The sequence below is a fragment of the Odontesthes bonariensis genome, chromosome 22, assembly GCF_027942865.1.
Source record: "Odontesthes bonariensis isolate fOdoBon6 chromosome 22, fOdoBon6.hap1, whole genome shotgun sequence".
NCBI lineage: Eukaryota > Metazoa > Chordata > Actinopteri > Atheriniformes > Atherinopsidae > Odontesthes > Odontesthes bonariensis.
In genome coordinates, this window is record NC_134527.1 from 32,409,955 (window position 1) to 32,427,803 (window position 17,849).

General features: G+C 43.1%; 1 protein-coding gene across 1 annotated transcript in view; it reads left to right on the top strand.

Moving 5' to 3' along the window:
* ror2 (receptor tyrosine kinase-like orphan receptor 2) overlaps positions 1-17,849 on the top strand; it is a 71,888-nt gene that overhangs the window by 1,341 nt on the left and 52,698 nt on the right. The gene's annotated exons all lie outside the window — the stretch shown is intronic.

Below are 17,849 nucleotides of genomic sequence, written 5' to 3' on the forward strand. Positions count from 1 at the left end.
ACGTTGTTTACATTTGAAACGGCGTCCCAACTTTTGCCATGTCATTTTCTTTACAGGGATTGTATAGAAAATGACATTCAACCAGTAAATATTTATGTTTGAAAATGATTTGATAGCAATTTGAATAACAATGAGTTGAAATGATCTCAGAGCACCATATAAACTGTATAAGCAATGAGAAATGTCTGACTTCCACTGTAGCAGCTGTGAAAGAAGCAAATAAACGAGTACTCACAGCGAGGTTCGACCAGAAAGGCAGTGCTGCAGAAAAAGGGGCCTGTGGGGACGGTTAGAAAGAGTTCTGTCATTTCTGTGGTCACTTTTAACAAAATCCTGGTGTGCCAGAACAAAGCAAAACAGAAAATAATGCATACAAGACTTTATGGTACTGGAAAGTTTTCGAGTGGCCACAGCTTTGTCTTTCATCAAAACAGTTGTAAGAAGAAGTCCAGCAGAAATCAGTCTGTGTGTGTGTGTGTGACTGGTTGGATTGGCACTGCAGTGGAAGACATCGTGTTCTGAAGCTGAGCCAGGTTCAGCTTTTCTAACCAGATGATGGGATAATAATAATAATAATACATAGGTTTTATATAGCGCTTATCCAAATGCTCAAAGACGCTTTACATAAGGAACAAACAGATAGCAGAGAGAAAAACAAGACATTATAAACAAAAAGACAAGAGAAAAACAGACTTACAGACTTTAGGCACATGGGGGGGGGGGGTACTTCTGTGGTATGGGACAGTTGAAGTTGACGTGCCATGTTTGGTCATCGTGGATAAGCAAAAGCAAACATGCAGATATCATCTCTGGGGTGATATAGCACCCTTGCTGTGTTGTGAGTAGTTAGAATGCTGGACAGGAACACTAGGTTTTAAAAACGTAAACCATTCTAATTAGGAAGAGAAGATGGAGGTGAATGGAAAACTGAAAGTTTCTGTTTCCAGGCCATTCTCATCTATGTGCTGTGGCATCTTATGCACCAGCCACAACAGGGGGGCTTCCTGCTACAGTTAGAAGTGTGACGTGGTTGGAAGTGCCCCAAAGCATTAAAAGGTGCTCCCTGTTTCAACCTTTTCCTTTATTTGGTTATGTTGTGACCGTTTACAGCATGTATTTGCATTTGCTGTGATGATTTGCAGCATCGTTATGTATTTGGTTGTGTGTGTGTGTGTGTGTGTGTGTGTGCTGTTTTTCCCAGCTTGCTTATGTTTTAGTCAGAGCATTCCGAGCTCTCTCAGCCACTGTAGAAAACACAATGAAGAAAAGAAAAAAGGTTTGGTTTTTGTCTTGATGCACATTGGGAGTAATGGAAACATCACGTCTGACCTGGTAAAGATTACAATGACGTGACTCACCAGTTTTCTCTGGTCTGGGCTGGAAAACAACCTCTTTTTTTTTTAGATAGGATGTAATCACCCACATATTGCCAGATATTGAAGTACTTGAAGAAGAAAGATGAAAAGCTCTCTCCATTTTCCTCTTGTGGATGTGCCCTGCAGTTTTTTTTTCTTTTTCTCTGGTGGTAGGAGCTATGAGGAACCTTCCTATCTGAGTGAAATGACCTGGAAGTATCTAAGTAGCAGCCATGATAAGAGCTGTTCACATTCTCTCAATATTGTAGTAAGGAAAGGACCCCAAATGCTTCCATTAAGATCTCCTTTAGCAAAGTTACTTTCATCCGGTGGTACTAACTCTGATTCATGTTCATGAGGACAGGTGGATGAGCAGCCTGTCCCAACACCATATTTAACTTTTTTGAATTTTTTTTAGCTTTTTAGTTGAGAACTTACTTTGATAATAAAGTAGTATTCCATATTATCTCTAATATATATTACATTGTTTTCAAATGATAAGATTGCAAAGACAATGTAAAACCCTTCAGTGCTGCAGAGCCATATCACGGCAGAGTGTGGCTGGATTCTCAGTGCTGCTCCATCATCTTTTCCTGAATCATTTTTCCTGCCATCTTTCCTTAACCCCTTGATGTTTTCCTTTGAGGTCACGGAAAAGAGCTTAGGGAAAAATAATTCGAAATAATTTTTCTAACTATTTGACCAGACCAGTTCAGTCCAGTCCAGTTATTCACTTCAAACCAGTTGATATAAATTTGTCTGATTAACATGTACTTTTGTGGGTTTACAAAAGATCAATGCAGATTTGCTTCAATAGTAATTGGAAACCCAGCTGCTGGTTATCTCTAAGTACTTTGCACAGCCCCATTTGAAAACAACATAAATCCAGTTAAGTTTCTACTGACTAAAAAGATTTAGACACCTCCTCTGTAGGGGAGGTAACCCTGTAGAATAACCCAGATGTTGGGCAGGTGCAGTTTGTCATGAAGTCAGAAAAGGGAAATGTACAATGTGTCATGCAGAAGTAGAAAGACTGTGCACATCTTGTGTGGCTGGAATATGTGTTTCCTATTTGACTTGTCATTTTGGAAAATCAAATCAAATCATTGGTGCTCAAGAAATAAGATCATGCCTTTGAGAGTTCCTCTAGCTAGATTTTTCTTCAGGGGAAGGTAGATTCATTGGGCCTCATGCAACAACCGTTCATACGAACAGATTTGTTCTTAAGTCGTGCGTAGGAGGGATTTAAGAGAATTTGCGCATTCACCAATCTTTTCGTATTTTACGTTTTCTTTCAGGTACGAACAGAATTTACGAGTGATCCAGACCTGCCGTAGGAGTTTCCTAAAATAGTCCGCTGTTATTCCGCTGTTATTCCATTTGCTTGACTAATGGATTGTATATTTAATTACTTTGAAGCAAACATAAATAAATATATACATTATACCCCATAATGTTGCTGACATTATTCTGTTTGGCTTAAATGATGCACTAATTGAAGGTTAATTTGACTCTGTATATAACAAGGTCAATGGGAAGTGTAACCAGCGGCTGACTTTCTACTTTTGGATGCCTTAGCGCGTCAGGCTCTTGGAAGAGAGCGTGTGTTCCGAGAACGTGTAGATATCCTGCGGAGACAGACGAATGGCTGACATCGCGATTAAGATTGCCAAGGACTGTGCTGCTGCAGATATGCAGCTTGCTGGAGCCACAACTCCAGAGAGAAACACGCCGATCAAACCCAATTCCACCACACGTCCAGGTCCTCTCCACCCTTGGATTTTTGGCCACTGGAACCTTTCAGAGGGAGTTTGGAGACAGATCGGGGGTGTCCCAGTACTCTGTGAGTCGTGCACTCCCCTTGGTCATCAAAACTCTCATCAGTTTATCACCCATGGTACATCAGATTCCCATACACCGCTGTCCAAAAAGTACAGATTTAGAGAATTTCATGCTGTGGCTGGACTGCCAATCATAATTGGAGCACTAGACTGCACACATATACGCATCAAAGCACCACTGAGCTGAAGGCCAGGTGGGTGTGTCTCCATACAGCGGGGGGCAAACTGCTCTATAGCCCAGAGAAATGTGGCATGCCAGATTTTTACAATATTGCCATGAACGAGGGTCTCCACCTGAACCAGCCCAGGCAGACCAGAAGGTGTGGTGCCAGAAGACCCCCCTCATGGACCGCCCCATCAAAGAGCCATCATGATGAGGCAACAGCTGATTGCACGGCTTTAAGGCCTCGGAATGCTACTCCGTAGCTATCTGTCAATCCGACTCCGTGGTCACGCAGAGGCTATTAATCCTTTCTAAGTTATCCGTCGGGATGTCAGATACGCAAGGCAGTTCACCTCCCGATCAGTAGGCGGCGCTATGTTAGACGACCCAATCTGGCGACATCTATGGTGAAAGTGTTTGATTGATTGTTCACCTTCTGGCTCCGTTCCACTCCTCACTGTGAACGATGGCGACCGAGAGAGAAAGACTGTTTTTGGAGTTGGAGCTTGTTGAAATTGAATTTTGGCCGACGCACGCAAGCGACGGAGAGCGTCTCCGGGAGGGTCTCCGACGACGTACAGGGCTCTCCGTGGCTCTCCGTGGCCTTTCCCGGACGACTAGAAATCAAGGTTAAGTTGCAGTCATCGAGCACATTTTTAAGCCATTTTCATATCAAACCATTTCTTCTTTATTTCGGTGACATTACGAACTACACAGACACGGAATTAACAGCACTCATAATAACTTCCCATTTCTTGGCTTTAGCAGGTCCCGTAATTCCACTGCTGACTCTGCTAAAAATGACAGATTTTCCTTTCTGGATCTCTGAAAGCAGAACTTCAGTCTCAGAGCCCCTAAAGTTGTTCTTGATGCCATTCTCATGACTCAACACTTCCTGGCACAGGAGAGAGGAAGCACAGCCTTATATGGTATAATTTTGGGCGTGGAGTATGCACATCTACTATCCTCGTGCACGTGCACTTAAATACACACGGGTGGCATTCATCATTTACGCAGGTCGTTTACACACTTTTTCTGAAGTTCAGAGCGTTTGTTGAATCTGACGTGGTGTGTTCGTACGAGACCTTCTTATGAAAAAAGGAAGAGAAATTTAGAATAAAAATACGAAAATGTTCTTGCATGAGGCCCAATGTGTAGCAGGACAAACATGCCATCAGTCCCATTGTTTGAAGGTTTTATCAGTTGTTTGGTTAAGAGCTCGGCTGGATCACCTCTACAACTGTCCTACATAAATTGTATAGAATTGTAGGACGGCAGAGGTCAGAGATGAGCTGAGGCATTTGTTAGAGGCCTTTCGTGTATTTGAGACATTTGGTTTCAACACATACTAGTCAGGAAAATGTTGCTGGTGAAAACAGAAATGTCTGTTTATTTGAGGAAGAAGTAATGATGGATGCTTTAATCTCGGTGAATTCCAACATGTTCCTGGCCATCCTCGGTTTGGATTGGGAGATTTTTGGGGCCTCGAGCAGAGCTGTTAAGTCTGTTAGTAATCATTCTTTTAAAGTGTCCTGGCCAGGATTTGCTCTCATGTTTTATGGTACATACTTCACTACTATATTTTTACTAAGGGGTTTTTTTGGAATTCTATGAGTATTTGATTTTGGATCACTGACACATTCCGTCTCAACTCAGTGAATACTAACAGAGTTAATTCTGAACTCTGGACAACTTGTCCTGGATTGTGGATTTTTATAGACTGATATCCGACAGAATTGTCAAAATGTCCCCCCATGTTGCCAGTTTCTCCATGAAGTAGACGATTTTAGAGTTTGGAACCAAGCAAACATTTTTGGTGTTGCATTGAATTGCTGATGTCAATTAAAATGTCCTATTAGGAGAGACACAAACTGATCAAATCTGTAAAAGAACAAGATAATGGGGGGAAAAGCGAAGCGGTAACCCTGTATCTCCGCGGTCGTTTGCCATTTCCATGGTTTTCAGTTTAATTCCCTGCTTCCTCGGTCCACATGTTGAGATGTCCTTGGGCCTGACACTGAACCGCACGTTGCCTCCTATGTGTCCAGCAGTGAGTAGTCTGGATCACGCCGTGCATGCGATATGGAGCTCTCCACAGACCAGAGTGTCCACCCTTTTCTTCAGGAAAGACTTATCAACTCAATGACAAGGCCAGCAAACAGCTGTTTTATGGGGGACGGTAAAAATGCTCCATCCTGCAGAGCTGATCTGTTAGAAGAAAGTTGGAACCTGATTGATGAAGAACGTTGTTTTTCATTTGTGAAGTCCTCAAAGAACTCAAGCTGGCAGAAAAGACAGAGGAGCTGAAACGTTTTGTTCTATATTTTCTTCCACTATTTCATCAGGGGAAAAAAAATCAAATTTAAAAGGATTTGTCAGTTTTGTTTGTTTGTGTTTTTCAAAGCGAGAATTCGGTTGGCCCAGAACGCACTACAAAAGCCACAATGGAAGTGAACAGCGTCTGTCGGGTAATGCGTCCCCTCTTTGTGTTGAAATACAGACACTCAAGGCTCTAATTGTGTATCCTACATCATAATTGATCTGTTTTGACGTAGTATTGAGTTTAATATATGTAATTTATACCAAACCCGATGCAGATCTCGGCAACTTCTAACTCTAATGCACTTCCCAAGAAATCTAATGCTGCACACAGCCTACCCGTGACATCATTACAGCCCACAGAAACATAAACATCATTTTCAGGTATATTTGGCATATAATTAGCAGTGTAGAGATTTTTCGTGTGTTGACCTTCCTGGGCCACCGTACAGAATGTTCAGTTATTCAGTAAAATCTCAGCACTGTCATATCTTTTGTTGACTGAATCAACATCCTCACAGTGTGGTGAGTCCATCACTTTAGGTAAGGCTTATATTCTTTCACGTCCACAACTATTGGCCATGTTTATTTTCTTGAGGCAGAAACATCTGATTGCTCATGTGAATAACATGTTGGCTGCATCAGAACAGATTTTGAGGCGGCTGTAGCTCAGGAGGAAGAGCGGCTGCCTACCAATCGGAAGGGTGGTGGGTCGACTCTGGCATCCTCAAGCGCAAGACACCGAAGCCCACATTGGCTACCATCGTGTACGAATGTGTGTGAATAGCTGTATGCTCTAAGATGTGCTGTATGAGTGTGTGTGTGAATGTGACATTCAGTGTGAAAGCGCTTCGAGTGGTCAGCTGGACTAGAAAAGCGCTTTACAAGTACAGTCCATTTACACATTTATTATGGAGCCTACATGCAAATGTTTTTTTTCAAAGTTTTTTCAAAATGTGCTCCAGCCCCACATCAAACACCATTCTGTTAAATGCAACGTTTTAATGTTCTCTAATACGCATTTAATTCTCCAGCCTGTGGAGTTTTAAATGAGAAAGCAGGAAACCTGGCTGCACTGTTTCAGGACATAAAGCCTAATAGCCTGGGTACAGTTAAACTGAAGGTGAAATGAACATCATACATGTCACATTTGGGAATTTAAATTTGAAATATTTAACCTGTTGAAGCTTATTTGTTCATAGACATGCATGCGTAGTGCAGGATGAAAGTGCTCAGCCAGCAGTGGTTGGTGTTAAAAAGTATGTCATAGTCTGTGGAAATATGTTAACAGCAGGCTTCTCATAGTTATTGGCCTGTCCCTCCTCCTTTAGCAGCTGTTTTTTTTAATAATAGTTCTGAAATCTGGGCCAAAGAGAAGAGTTTTACAAGCAAATCTGTGTGATATTCTGTTGCTGGTGATATTTATGTGGCCAGATAAGCTTTCCACTTATCTCATTTCCTCCTGACTGTTTGGATAAAGGAAAGAATGACAAAGAGGCATTTGAAAGACGATGTAAACAACGGACACCAAAGCTCTCTTTTAAATGTAACTATGGGCAGAAACCTCATTTAAATGTTAGCAAGGACAATAAAAATAGATGTTTTTCAGAGCAAATGGTGAGAGTTCCGCTGTTGCTGGCAGCATCTAAAGAGCTTTTGTCAGCACCATCTTGTGACAACAGGAAGATTTTCTATTGAATAAAATATTATTTATGTAATCAACACATATGGTGGCTGTAGCTCAGGTGGTAGGTGGGTGGTACCACTTCAACATGTTTAAGTGTTCTCGGGCAGAACACTGAACCGCATGTGGCCTCCACCACGTCTGTTGGTGTGTGAATGTGTGTGACAGAGTTAAAAAGCACTATGGAGCCTGTAACACTGTGTACACTAAGAAGTCTGTACACTATATGAGTATAGTCCATTTACCACATATCTTCATATGCCTAACAGACATGTGCAAGTTTACTAAAACTATCTATTTACAGCAAAACACGCATGAATGTCTTTATTTACACACATGTCTATCTTTAATTTACATATACGCCTGTCTACAATATATAATCTGCATACTTAATTATATGTGCATATGCAAAAAAGTAAATGAACATAAAAAGCACATAATGTGGATCATTATCATTGATTCCACAAGTGAGCCACATAATTTTTCATGTTTCTTTTATACGTACAGACAGATGACAGTTTATACCTTCAGTGAGTAAACAATGAATTAATAATCTTCGAGAAATTCCAGTCTGGTTTCAGAACAGCCCACAGCACAGAGACTGCTCTCCTGAGAGTGCTAAATGACCTGCTCCTAGCTGCTGACGCAGGTTGCCCTGTGATACTTGTGCTGCTAGACCTTACAGCCGCCTTTGACACGGTGGATCACAGGATCTTGCTGTCTCGGCTTGAGCATATAGGCATCAAAGGTACAGCCCTGAAACTCTTCCAGTCGTACCTGGCCGTCAGGACCTTTTCTGTCCAGCTTGGAGACTTTGTCTCTTCTGTTGCCCCCCTAACCTGCGGGGTCCCTCAAGGCTCCATACTAGGTCCCATCCTGTTTCTGCTATACATCCTACCCTTAGGGGAAATCCTGATCAGACATAACATCTCCTTCCACTGCTTTGCTGATGACGTTCAGCTATATCTCCCCCTAAAGGCTGATGGGCAGGCCGCGATCCATTCTTTAGTTGACTGTCTGGCAGACATTAAGTCATGGATGAGTGCCAACTTCCTCAACCTAAACGAGCAGAAGACTGAGATTATTGTCTTTGGCAATCCTCCCCCGGCTTTCTCCACCAATGCCCTGGGCCCTCTCGCCTCGAACATCAGGCCTTCTGTCAGAAATCTGGGCGTTATTTTCGACAGTGCCTTCAAATTCAATAAACAGGTTAGTGCAGTGGTTAGGAAAAGCTTTTTCCATCTAAGAACCATAGCAAAGATCAAAGCATACCTGCCCCAGAGTGCTCTTGAGAGAACTATCCATGCCTTCATCTCTTCCCAACTGGACTACTGCAGTGCCCTTTACACTGGCATCGACAAATCCCAAATCCACCGTCTGCAGCTGGTTCAAAACTCTGCTGCCCGTCTCCTCACCCGCACTAAAAAACGTGAACACATCACCCCGGTCCCTGCATCACTCCACTGGCTCCCTATTCACTTCCATATCAATTTCAAACTGCTACTCATAGTCCACAAATCCCTCCATGGCTTGGCCCCCTCATATCTGTCCGACCTCCTCCACCGTCACATCCCCCCTAGAGCACTTCGTTCAGCCGACCAACTGCTTCTGGAAGTGCCTAGGTCCAGGCTAAAATCAAAAGGAGACAGAGCCTTTGCCATAGTGGCCCCCACTCTCTGGAACCGTCTCCCCCTCCACATCCGCGCAGCCGATTCGGTAGATAGTTTTAAATCCCTGATAAAAACCCACCTTTTTAAACTGGCCTTTAGTTAGGGTCCTCCCTTGTTTTTAAACACTTGTATAAAGTGTCCCCTGGTTGCCTTATTAAATGTTTTTTCTTTTCCTTTTTCATATTTTAAATCTCCACCAGTCACTGTTCTCTAGCTCTTTTTATATATTATTTGATATTTTCTTTTGTTTCTTTTTCTTTTCCTCCATGCATTTTTTAGCTCTTTTTTTGACTGTAAAGCACTTTGGTGCGGCTCTGCCACTTGTAAATGTGCTATAAAAATAAACATTTACTTACTTACTTACTTACTAATAATCATAATGTTAGAATTATGTTTAAGTAAGAATTCTTCTGTTTTCATTACATTTGAAAGAACAATATTAATGTGAAGATCTAACAGCAGGAACACCATGATTTGTATTATACTGCTGTCTGTTGAGTAGGATTGCAGAATCCCGGGAATTTTATAAGTTGAAAACCATGGGAATTAACGGGAATCAACAGTAACAACCTGGAAAATTTCAGGTTTGGGAAAAATATCATATTTGATGCAAATACAGTTGAGTCTGCATGTTATTCCTGAGTCCCAGGCACATGGCACACTGCTTCCTGCAGGGCTGACACACCCTCCTCCATCCATTGTGCATTCCTCCATCACATGCACTGAAGATTTCTAGAATTCTGAGCTCCTAAAGCTACTCTTTTGAGCAGCAAAGTCAAAATGATGTATTGAACCTAGAAGTCGTATTTATTAAAGCAGTCCCAGTGCCATCTTTCATGGGATGAGGATCAAGAATTGGCTTCACTTGAGAGACAATTTAAAATTTTCTAAAGCATTGGTATTGTACACCTCCAAGCGTATCAATTCTTCTATCAGTGTGACGGGTGCTGGCAAGTGATCAACAACATCGTGTACGCAGGGCTCTCAAGTCTGCACTGAATATGACACTCACAACTTACATTCTGACATCATCATTTTTCCCATACAGTGGATAGAACCATTAACCATTGGCCATTGTACGGTGGCCCTGAAGTGCTAATCAGTTCCAAATTGAAGATGGGTTCTTGATAAATTGTTTAAGTCAATTTATTTTGAAAGTATTATGTAAAGTGTAAAAGTCTAAAAAGTTGAGGCCACCATTATCATATGAGTTCATTATTACAGATTTTTTTAATATAGTGGTTTTTGTTCCTCCATATAAAGTTTAATAACATCTTGTCAATATCTTTTGAGACCTTTTTGTTAACATCGAGAGATAAAGCAGCATGTAAGATGGGATATTCGCATCAAAATATTCTTTAATAGCAGCGCATACGTTGTCACTAGCAGCGCTCATATCTGTTGTGTTTTATGCCTTTAATGGACAGGACAGTTGAAGACAAACAGGAAGCAGAGAGAGGGGGAATGACATGCAGCAAAGGGCCGTCTGATGCGGGACTCGAACCGGGGCCAGCTGCAGCGAGGACTGTAGCCTCTGTACTTGGGGCGCCTGCTTAACCCACTACGCCACAGACCACCCCTGTTGTTGTGTTTTCTCTTTTGCCATTTTTTGCCGTTGTGATTTCCACTTCAGGGCCTGAAAATTTGTCTTGGATAACAGTGCTACAGAGCAGTATACTTTGAGTCTTCACTAACTAAGCTACATTGAGTGACTATAAAGCAAAGCACATACTCAAAATATTTCCCACTAAAAAGATTAAACATTACTACAACAATACATGCTAAAATCATTGCTAACATATAGATCAATAGATTAAAACAATAGTAGAAATGGTAAAGCAACCATAAAAGATAAGTTAAGGACAGGTTGTTTGTTCAACAGTGTTACAGAAGTTGGAAGAAATGACAATTTAAGATGTTAAGATGCAAAATGAGACAAACGCAGCGCCTGCCAGTGGGAAATCTCTGTCCTGCAACAGAAACCCCTCCTGCAGCCGTGCTGTGAACTGTGAGAGCCATTTGGGACGTCATAGCCCACCATCATATAGCCTAAATCACTGCACAGACTTGGCCTTTAGCTTGTTTTGATGGCATGTTTCTCAGATGATGCAGTGTCTGACTAAAGAAACAGAAAAATATGTGAATGAGAGCAGCTTTATTGGGAATTCACTTGTATTAATTTACTGTGCATGTGAGCAAAGTGAGTTTGAGAGCAGTAAAAGCAGAATGCAGGTGCCATGAAGCCCGTACCTGCAGCACATGTGCTACCAGCATAGTTCTGTATGCAACAGGTAATACCCTGCTTTATGATAACGGTCAGGAGAATTATTATTATTATTACCTCACTGCATCCTTTTTTTAGATGTTGACAGAAACTGTTGCTACAGCTAACATCAGCTCTCAGGCTGCTGACAGTTCAGTTTAACCCCTTCACTCCTACTGTACAGCCAGCTGAAGGGATGGTGAATGAGTGGTGAAAGGTTTATTCCACCCTTTCTCAACAGTAGAAATTCCACATTTCAGGTGAGTCACATTACATAGTCTTTGATAGTCTGGTCTGAAAAGAAGACATTTGGAGATTGGGGACTAAAGAAATTTAGAAGTGTTTAGCTGATATTCTCCTCCCACACTGTCTGTACGGAGCTGGGATGCACTGTGGTGTGGTGGTTAGCTCTGCCTCCTCACTGCAGAGGGTTCCTGGTTGTAATCCCAGCTGCTTCTAATCTCAGCTGCTTCTAATCTCAGCTGCTTCTAATCTCAGATGGTTCTAATCTCAGATGGTTCTAATCTCAGCTGGTTGTAATCTCATTTTGTTGTAATCTCAACTGGTTGTAATCTCAGCTGTTTCTATTCTCAGCTGGTGCGGGAGCGAGTTCTGGGAGTGTGAAGAAGGTTGGTGTTGGAGGAACGGAGAGAGCGTGAAGGATAGTGAAGGTTGAGAAGGTCTTTTAAGTAAGATGGAGCATTACAATGCAGGCAGCGGAAGGTGAGCAGAGAGATTTTGTAAGTGATCCGGGCAGAGACGGGAAGCCAGTGAAGAGATTAGAGAACAGGGGTGATATGTTAATGTTTACGCACTCTCATCAGGATCCTGGCAGCACAGTTCTGAACATACTGTAATCTCTGTATGTTCTTGCCAGGAATCCCAACGAGAAGTGCATTGCAACAGTCAAGTCTGGAGGAGACAAAGGCATGGACGAGCCTCTCTGCATCAGAAAGAGAGAGTAAGGGCCGGAGTTTTGCAATATTTCGGAGGTGGAAGAATGAAATTTTGCAGATATGCTTAATATGGCTTTCAAAGGTGAGCTGTGGATCAAAAATAACACCAAGATTGGTGACCATACTGGAAAGAGAAATGTTCTGGCCAGAGAAGGTAATGTTGAGAATTTTTTGTTGTTGAATTTGATGTAAAGTACCAATTTGAATCATTTCAGTTTTTGAACTGTTAAGATGGAGAAAATTTTGCTGCATCCATGCCTTGATCTCCTCCAGACCAGCTGTAAGTGTGGAGAGAGAGGATAATTGGCAAGGTGAGGGGGCTGGCAATGATGAAGATGAAAGGGGTGGGGTCTCAGGCACATTGCTACCTAACTTAAGGTAAAGCTGAGTATCATCAGCATAGCAATGAAAAGAGACCCCAAAGCTGCTGATAATGCGCCCAAGTGGGACCATATATAGATTAAAAAGAAGAGGTCCAAGAACTGATCCTTGGGGCACACCACAAGAGACAGGATGGCTCAGTGATCTGGCACGACCAATGGAGACAAATTCGGATCTGTCCATCAGGTATGATCGGAACCAGTCCAGGGCCGTGCCAGTGAGTCCTGCAAGGTGCTGTAGGCGGTGGAGAAGGGTGTGGTGATCTACAGTGTTAAAGGCTGCTGACAAATCAAGAAGGATGAGAAGTGAAGAAGAGCCACGATCAGCAGTCATCAACAGGTCATTTGTGACCCGGACCAAAGCTGTTTCAGTACTATGGGCCGCACGGAAACCAGATTGAAATTTGTCCAGAATTCTATTGTCATGGAGGTGCTCTTGAATGTAAACTGAGACTAATTTCTCCAGAACCTTAGCGAGAAAGGGAAGGTTGGAGATGGGTCTGTAGTTTGCCAAGTCCTGGGGATCCAGGGTAGGTTTTTTAAGGAAGGGTTTGATTATGGCAGATTTCAAAGTGGGGGGAATGTGACCAGATTGAAGGGATGTATTTACTATGGTAGTGATGAGGGGACTGAGAGAGGCAATATGGGCCTTAACCAGGGCTGTTGGGAAAGGGTCAAGGGCACATGTAGAGGGTTTCATGGCCCTGACAGTGGCCTCAACTTCCTTCACACAGACCTCTGGAGACGAGCAAAAGGAGGGAGAGCTCCTGAGACGTAAATTGGTAGTAGGGCTAAGTGCTGGGGGAGAGTGGTGAGGGCTGATCTGATTGTCTGGATCTTATTATGGAAAAAGGAAAGAAATTTATCACATAGGTCATTAGTAGGGTCAATGATAGAAGCTGTTCGTGGCTGAAGGAGATGAGTGATGGAGGAAAAAAGTACTTTGGAGTTACCAGGGTTATCTGAGACAACAGATGAATAAAATAGTGATCGGGATTTCTTGAGAGACCTTGCATACATTGTGCGGTGCTCCTGATAAGCTAGCTTGTGGACTAGCAGACCAGAGGCTAAAAAGCGTCTCTCGAGCACTCGACCAGCTGTCTTCATTTTCCTCAGCTCAGGGGTAAACCAGGGGGCTGAGCGTGAAAAGGTAACTGTTCTCTCTCTAACAGGAGCATGATGGTCCAAGATGTTAGCGAGGCTGGTGTTATAAAAGTCAACTGCATTAATGGATACTGGAAGGGAGACAGGAATATGAATATTAAGGTCAGTAGCTAGAAGTTCAGAGTTGCTCTTTTTCAGATTTCTAAAATAAAAATTTCTGCTTTGGATTGTTGGCACGGTCCAGATAGGGAAGCTCCAAAATAAACAACTTTGTGATCAGAGACTCCCATGTCATAAACAGAGAGATGTTGCACAGTTAAGGAGTTTGTGATGACAACATCCAGAGTGTGTCCACGAGAGTGTGTTGGCAATTTGACATGTTGTTCCAAGTTCAAACAGTCCAGAAGATGAAGGAATTCAGCTGCTTGATGATTGTTGGGAGTATCAACATGGATGTTGAGATCTCCAAGTATGAGTGTGTTGGAATTTGTGGAACAGAACATTGACAGAGTCTCAAACATCTCAGAGAAAAAGTAGGAATGAGGTTTGGGGGGCCTGTAGATGAGGAGCACTGTCATTGAATATGGTGGTTTGGAGCAGAAAGCCAAGCACTCGAAGGAGGACAGCTCAGGCAGAGTCACTGGAGAAAAGTCAAAATGATCTTTAAAAATGACAGCTAAGCTGCCGCCACGACCTGAGCTCCGTGTTCTCTGGAGATATTTATCTCCAGGAGGACAGGCCTCATTGAGACTAAAAAAGCTGTTTGACTGATGCCAGGTCTCTGTAAGGCACATGATATCCAGATCCTTATCCTGGATGTGCTCTTGGATGAGGCATGCTTTATTGGACAAGGATTGCACATTGAAGAGTTCGATTTTAAGACGAGACTCAGACATGTGTCTTCCAATAGGCCTGAGAAGTTTAAAGTCCACTCCACGTTTATTATCCGGCGCCCAGAGAGAAGTAGGATCAGCTGTAGTCGCGTGAGGACTACAAGTCCGAAGAGCCGCAGCGCTCTGATGACGTGCACGCCATGCGCCAGAGCGCCCAGCTGACAAGATGACCGGCACGGATGACCCAGTCCGATGGATAATAAATTTTCTCCGGGAGCTTCTGTGAACATAGCGAGGTCGTCGTAACAGGCCCAGCCTTTTGATGATGGAGATGTCCAGGGGACCGTCAGATACGTTGCCGTTATTGAGGCTCAAGAACTCCGCAGCTGAATAGCTTAGCATCATGCTAGCCGAGGAGGGAGATTCAGCGTCACACAGTGGCACCTGGATGTTGAAGTATAATGTCCCCCGAACGGTTAAACCAATAACCAGGAACGCAGCGAGGTTCAAAGACAGCAGAATGTGTATCGCACACAATAAAAACAAAACGCTGTCATTTAGGCGGAGAATCTGCGAACATATCACGCCAGCGTCCTCTCCCTGTTGCCATGGAAACATATGTTGGTTGTAATCACAGTTGGTTGTAATCTCAGCTGGTTGTAATCTCAGCTGGTTCTATTCTCAGCTGGTTGTAATCTCAGCTGGTTCTATTCTCAGCTGGTTGTAATCTCACCTGGTTGTAATCTCAGCTGGTTGTAATCTCACCTGGTTGTAATCTCAGCTGGTTGTAATCTCAGCTGGTTCTTGGTATGTTGTCACCATGCATGTGTGGGTTCCCTCCTGGTTCAGTAGATGGTAGACAGTAGATGGTAGGCAGTAAATGGTAGGCAGTAGATGGTAGACAGTAGATGGTAGGCAGTAAATGGTAGGCAGTAGATGGTAGACAGTAGATGGTAGACAGTAGATGGTAGGCAGTAGATGGTAGACAGTAGATGGTAGGCAGTAGATGGTTGGCAGTAGATGGTAGGCAGTAGATGGTAGGCAGTAGATGGTAGGCAGTAGATGGTAGACAGTAGATGGTAGACAGTAGATGGTAGACAGTAGATGGTAGACAGTAGATGGTAGGCAGTAGATGGTAGACAGTAGATGGTAGGCAGTAGATGGTTGGCAGTAGATGGTAGGCAGTAGATGGTAGACAGTAGATGGTAGGCAGTAGATGGTAGACAGTAGATGGTAGGCAGTAGATGGTAGGCAGTAGATGGTAGACAGTAGATGGTAGGCAGTAGATGGTAGGCAGTAGATGGTAGACAGTAGATGGTTGGCAGTAGATGGTAGGCAGTAGATGGTAGGCAGTAGATGGTAGGCAGTAGATGGTAGACAGTAGATGGTAGACAGTAGATGGTAGGCAGTAGATGGTAGACAGTAGATGATAGACAGTAGATGGTAGGCAGTAGATGGTTGGCAGTAGATGGTAGGCAGTAGATGGTAGGCAGTAGATGGTAGGCAGTAGATGGTAGGCAGTAGATGGTAGACAGTAGATGGTAGGCAGTAGATGGTAGACAGTAGATGGTAGACAGTAGATGGTAGGCAGTAGATGGTAGGCAGTAGATGGTAGGCAGTAGATGGTAGGCAGTAGATGGTAGGCAGTAGATGGTAGACAGTAGATGGTAGACAGTAGATGGTAGGCAGTAGATGGTAGACAGTAGATGGTAGACAGTAGATGGTAGGCAGTAGATGGGCTCCAGCCCCCTGCAAACCTGAACTGGATTAGGCAGGTGTAGAAAATGACCCTGGAAGCTAATGTTTGTTCTGTTTGGAGTTTCAGATCAGAAGCTATTGAGTTGATGCTGATGTTACTTAATTGAAAATGGGGTCAGAATGATCTGGGAATTGATGAAGAACAGGATCAGTAAGAGGCATGGATAATATCAATAAAATGCTATCAATTCCCATCAATGACATAAAGGAAAGGTGTCAACATGTTTACAACCCCACCATCTCCATCCCTCAAACCCACCTGTGGGTCCCTTTCACAGGTGCTGAGGCCTCAGGATCTGCTCTAAGGCTTCTCAAATCTGTGGGATAGAAAGTTGCAAAGCTTTGTTTGTGCATTCTGAAGACTGACAGTGGGATCAGAGCAGCTTACCTCCCATGCTGCCTCTGTACTTTCACGCAGGACACAGAACAAAGGCACGTCAGTCCTGGCTGGGATTGGCTGTGTGAAGAAGCCATCTTGGGTCTGGGACTGATGAGTAACCCTGATCTGAAGATAGCTGCCACTCCTCCTCCTCTGCCTGGGGTTCATGGTGAACATTTAAACAGTCAGAGGGAGTTGATTCATTAATGCTAACATGATCCTCCTGCTGCAGCCAGGTTTCTGTAACTAAATATATCAATATGATGATCACAGATCAACTCATTCACTAACAGAGACTTGGAAAGGAGAGATCTGATATTCAGCGAATGGTCACTGAGCACAAAAAAAGAATTAAAGTTGACCTCATTTTTTGAGGCTGTCATGATTTACTCTGCTTATTGTCCCCATTAAGTTCTAAACCTAACCAAACTAATATTGAGTAATAACAAAAGAGTGAAGTTTCCACCCAGATGAGAGACAGAAAGCCCTGAGCAGACGGGGATAATCACCAGTCTCTTTTATGACAGTCGTATGTGCTTCTCCAAGCCCCTCCAGCTTCCTGATGCACTCCTTCACTTTTAAAATGAGTAATGATTTAAAACATTAAGGTAAACTGCACTGCAGGCAAAGTTAGAACAATGAATCATCCTTTTTAAAACCTGGATCAGTTGTTGAAGAACTCACATCCCAGTATTGGTGTTAAGAGTTGTTTTCACAGCTTTCTCTGGTTTTCCACAGGCACAAACTTATCTGAGAGCCAATAAAATGCAAATGACTCAGCTCACCCACATCAGGACTTTGTCTTTCAGCCTCCAAATGGTCAAATATTTGAAGAGAAGTGCTTGCTTTTTTTATGAGAGGGCTATTGTTGTTTTAACTCTGCCATGGGGATGGAGCCAGCCCTGTGTAAGCTGTTTCTCTGGTGAGGGTATGCGGGTGAGAAGATAGCATCAAGCCACAAAGGGACATTCCACTGAGAGCAACTGATACCATCAGACAGTTCAGAGAGAGCCTTGATTTAGTCATTATGTCTGTACAGTTGTTTTCAGCCTGCATTCTTGCATGGTAAGAGTCTGTGTTTCAACACGGGTTGTTTTTGATTGGAACTGTAACACCTATGCATTTCTTTGCGGAATTTAAGGAA